At 42.2% G+C, this 5,260-nt stretch overlaps 1 pseudogene; it reads left to right on the top strand.

Moving 5' to 3' along the window:
• The first annotated feature begins 2,282 nt into the window (after positions 1-2,282).
• Positions 2,283-4,614, top strand: LOC103724499 (annotated as a pseudogene).
• The last annotated feature ends 646 nt before the right edge of the window (positions 4,615-5,260 follow it).

Genomic DNA, 5,260 nt, shown 5'->3' with positions numbered 1-5,260 from the left:
GGGAGGGTGCCATCTGGGAAGTGGGTGTATAGTTGAATAAGATGGTTTGGGATATGTTCTGTGTGATATACACACAAAAAAAAATCAACAAATTTTTTAAAATGAATATTTGAGCTGGGCATGGTGGCGCACGCCTTTAATCCCAGCACTTGCAAGGCAGAGCCAGGCGAATCTCTGTGAGTTCAAGGCCAGCCTGGTCTACATAGTGAGTTCCAGGACAGCTGGGGCTACAGGGAAACCCTGTCTCAAAAAGACCAAAAAAAAAAAAAAAAAAAAAAAAAAAAAAAAAAAGAATATTTGAGGAGGAAGCATAAAAATTTATGTCATGTTAATTAGTCGAGGTGATAAATATTAACATTGAAATCTACCCAATGACTTTATAGACATAACAGGTGCCAAGGATCCAAGTGCAACCGATTATGACTAGTAATAAACAGATACATACAGATTAGAGACGCATCACCAACATCTCAGTGTTAGTAGCAAAAACAATGAGTCTTTCTGTAAGAAACAGTATACTTTAAAAATTAAATGGAGATCTTTTTTAAAGGTTAAAAACTCATTCAATTTTATGTCTTACAGGACTTATACTGAATTCAGTTTTGTATAACTGTATTAATTCAACAGCGAACCTAAAAATTTTATAGCCACTTTTGAAACTGTTATTGCTTTAGAAACTGTTATTGAGTATGTTAAAGTGGTAATGAAATGCTTCTTCTAAAAATATATATACATATATTTAAAAAAAATGGAGCCCAGGAATGGGAATTTCCCCAAGAATTTCATGCTGGGAAAAGGAAAGGGCTGGAGCCTGAAAGGGCTGGAGCCTGGCACCAGTCAGAGGGGAGTCCGTCTCCCAGAAGAGATTTCACACAGTTCTAACAACTTGTCAGATCACCTTGCAGGATGAGACTGAAACCCAAACAAGGATGGGTCTGTGATGGGTGGGACCACATCTTGACCAGGCTTAGATGTGCATATCCCTGGCTCTCTATTTAAACTTCTTTAATCTCTCTTCTCAATGTGGCCACATTAAATAAATCTTTTTCTGCTTTTTTATAAAAAAGATTTTTTTATTTGTGTGTGTGTGTGTGTGTGTGTGTGTGTGTGCCTATGTGTGTAGGTGACTGCCAAGACCAGAAAAGGCATCAGCTCCCCTGAGCCACCTGATGTGGGAGTGCAGAACTGAAGTTGAAAAGAGCCATGTCTCAAGCCATCATCCTTCACTAACTTCTTGGATTTTTTTTTTTTTTCAGTCTTTTTGGGACTGGGTTTCCCTATAGCCCCAGCTGGCCTGGAACTTACTATGTAGACCAGGCTGGCCTTGAACTCACAGAGATTCACCTCTCTCTGCCTCCCAAGTGCTGGAATTAAAGGTGTGTACTACCACACCCGGTCCTTACTTGGCTGTTCTAACTGGCTTCTTGAGGACAGGTAACTAAAGCTGGCTTCTTGAAACACAGACTGTGACCCCAAGTTCAATAACAAGATCCTGGCACCTCTGCTTTCTTTTGTTTCTGCACTTTGACTGGAAGAACAGAGATAAGTCGTTGTCTTTAACCTTTCCTCTTGAATCACCTTGAATTCCAGGAAGATCGAACTTTACAAGATGGACCATCCCCTCAGATGAGAACAATTATTCTTAAGGGGGCAGCTGCACCCTCAGCAATGAACAGATTAGCAACTTAAAAACCTACCAGACCACCTTGCAGAACATACCAGAGCTGAGATGGGTCAATGATGGGCAGGACTACACCGAAACCGAAACTTAGTTATGCACGCCACTCCTCAAAAGGTAAACCTCATGTCAGTGCCTTGGAGATGGACCAGAGGTCATTGTGAGGCAGGACAGAAAGACAGGAAAAATTATGAAGACCTGGGAGGGAGAGCATGAGACAGGATGTCTGGCTTGTCTGTTCTGCTGATAGAGTTGAAACTTTTCAGCCACTGATAAAGTCAAAATTGCTTACACATATAATAAATAGGTTTTCCCAAAGACATTTTATCAAGAACAGTAAATACACTGTGCTAATTAGGGTTTTGTAAATGCTCTTCTCTTCTCTAAACCTAAGCAGTACCCCTCATGAATACACCTTACACCTTTGCTTACAGAGAAAATTCTTTTTTTGAATGGGTGCACTTACATGCAGGCAATACACTCACATACATAAAAAATAATAAATAAATAAATAAAATATTTGGGGGCTGGAGAGATGGTTCAGCGATTGAGAGCACTGACTGCTCTTGCAGAGGACCCCTGTTAGCACCTACGAGGCAGCTAACAACAGTCTTTAACTTCAATTCCAGGGGATCCAACACCCTCTTCTGGCCTCTGTGAGCATTGCACGCATGTAGTACACTTACATAAATACAGGCAAACTCCAGAATCCAGGAGTCAAAGCTGCTGCCAGCCCAGTCCTATCCCACACTCGCCTGCCTCTTCTTTTTCTTTCAACATGACAGATGCTGCTGTGTCCCTCACCAAGGACTTCCTGGCAGGTAGCATGGCCACAGCCATCTCCAAAACCATGGTAGCTCCCACAGTGACGTTCAAGCTGCTGCTGCCAGTGCAGTATGCCAGCAAGCAAATCACAGCAGATAAGCAGTACAAGGGCATTATAGACTATGTGGTTCATATCCCCAAGGAACAGGGGAATCCTGTCCTTCTGGTGTGGTAACCTGGCCAATGTTATCAGGTACTTTCCCACCCAGGCTCTCAACTTTGCCATCAAAGATAAATACAAGCGATCTTCCTGGGTGGTATGGACAAGAGGACAAGTTCTGGTGCTACATTGCAGGGAAGCTGGCATCAGGTGGTGGTACTGGGGCCCCATCCTTCTGCTTTGTGTACCATCTTGATTTTGCATGCATCCCTCTAGCAGCTGATGTGGGCAAAGCTGGAGCTGAAAGGGAATTCAAAGGCCTTGGTGACTGCCTGGTTAAGATCTACAAATCTGGTGGGATTAAGGGCCTGTACCAAGGCTTTAATGTGCCTGTGCAGGGTATTATCATCTGCCAAGATGCCTACTTTGGTATCTATGAAACTGTGAAGGTAATGCTTCGGGATCCCAAGAATACTCACATCTTCATCAGCTGGGTGATTGTATAATCTGCCACTGTTGTCGCTGGCTTGAATTCTTATCCCTTTGACACGGTTCGTTGTCCGAGAATGATGCAGTCAGGATACAAAGGAACTGACACCATTGTACACAGGCACATTTGACCCCTGGAGGAAGACTGTTCGTCATAAAGGAAGCAAAGCTTTTTTCAAGAGTGCATGGTTCAATGTGCTCAGAGGCATGGGTGGTGCTTGTCTTGTATGATGAAATCAAGAAGTACACATAATTATTTCCTAAGTGTTCCCCCTGTGAACAGGCATATTGTATTATACAACATATCTTGAGAATTCTGGACAGATTCTCTGGGCTTGTCTGTTTTATTAATGGCAACTATTTACTGGTTGAAAGTGGGAAGCAATAATCAACTGACCAGTTTTCTCTTAAAGTCATTTCCATGATGACAATAATGATGGGAACTCAATTATATTTTTTTATCCAGTCACTTCTGGGGAAAAAAATCAAAGAAATAAAAATATCTAAAACTAATAAATAAGTAAAGCAAGCAAAACACTCATACACATAAAATAAATAAACCACCATTTTGAAACAGAGCATTGCTGATGACCCTCACCAGACCCTCATGAGATTAGGTTTAGCAATATTTTCTCAAGGAAGACAGGGGGAAGCTCACAAGACCTTCATGAACATTACCTCCCCTGTCCCCAATTCCAATTTCAATTGCTGGGAGTGGGACCTCTCAGCGGTGTGACTCACTGTCCACAATCCTGTAAGGCAGCTAGACATTAGCAGATGTGAAGGCCATTGAGGAGCAACCCCTCCCTCATGATGGGCTTTGGATTCCACCTCTTGTTTCCTGTATGAAAAGATGGAGGTAAGGGGCTTTGCTGAGGCCCATTAAGGGAAACTACTTCCTCCTGATCAAAAGAATGGATTCTGAGTTCTACCATTGACCATGGGTAAGACACATGACATTTTAATCTGCCTCAAAGATTAGAATATTAAATACTATTGTACCCTCCCTTAAGATCTAATCCAACCAGGCCTATCAACCATCTGGCCAGAAGACCACCCTCAGGAAGGCTGAGTCATCTGAAGAGATAGGAGACAGGTGTAATAATTATCCCCTTATTGAGATAATGTACTTATACGGCCCCCCCAACACTTTCCTGGAAGCAGTTTCTTACAGATCTTCACTGCTAAACTGCCAACTTTTCTGAGTTCTGACTCAAAAGTGTAACTACTTTTCTTCTTCCTATGTCTTCTTTGAATACCAACCAAAATCCCAAGTGTACTTACCCAATGCCTTCTCTGAAGATCCCCGTTTCCTATAGCTACTTGCAGACCTCCACTTCTAACCCTAACTCAGAAGGCACAACGTCCTTCTTCATCTCCTTCCTCCAGGCATCTGTCAGAATTTATACCTTGTCCTGCACTGTTGTTCTTCTCTCAAGCTCTAATAAAATTTTCCTAGAGCCTCCTCCTGACTCCATTTTTAAGTTCTTTATTTTAAAAAATTTTTTTAACTTTTTATTTGTTTGGGTATATGGCCTGCATGTGTGTAAGTGTGCCATACAGTGCCTGCAGAGGTCAGAAGAGGGCGTTGGATTCCCCTGGAACTGGAGTTACAGACCGTTGTTGCCACCCATGTGGGTGCTGAGAATCGAAGCCACGTCCTCTGCAAGAGCAGCCAATGCTCTTAACCACTGAGCCATCTCTCCAGCCCCCATTTTAAAATGCTTTTATCAACAAGAGTAAAATACACAAAAGGTAAATCAGAAACGTAGGTTCCAGGATCAAATGCAAGTTGCCAGGCTTGGGAGACAAGCACCTTTACCAGCTGAATCACCTCATTGGCCCCTAGAGCTAATTCTGGCAAGAGCCATAGGGACAATTACCTCCTCCCTAAGTTGGCTTTGTTCATCATGAAATCACATTGCAAAGCCTTAATTAAAACCCTTAAAAAATATATACAGGAGATGAGATGCAGTAGCTGGCTTATAATTCTCACTGAACTCCTTGGCCAATATTGTAACAAAGAATACAAAAGCATTAGATTTATTTGTAGAGGAGAAAGGAGCCTGTGTTCCTAATTCCACCTGCTGTACTTGGGTCAATGCCTAGGATAAGCAGAAGTTCATATTGAGGCATACAAAGAAGCAGAGAGACTGTATCAAGAGGCA

This window comes from Nannospalax galili, unplaced genomic scaffold, assembly GCF_000622305.1.
Source record: "Nannospalax galili isolate Female #2095 unplaced genomic scaffold, S.galili_v1.0 scaffold8, whole genome shotgun sequence".
Taxonomy (NCBI): domain Eukaryota; kingdom Metazoa; phylum Chordata; class Mammalia; order Rodentia; family Spalacidae; genus Nannospalax; species Nannospalax galili.
The sequence above is the reverse complement of the archived record's forward strand: the minus strand, read 5'-3'. Positions and strand labels throughout refer to the sequence as shown.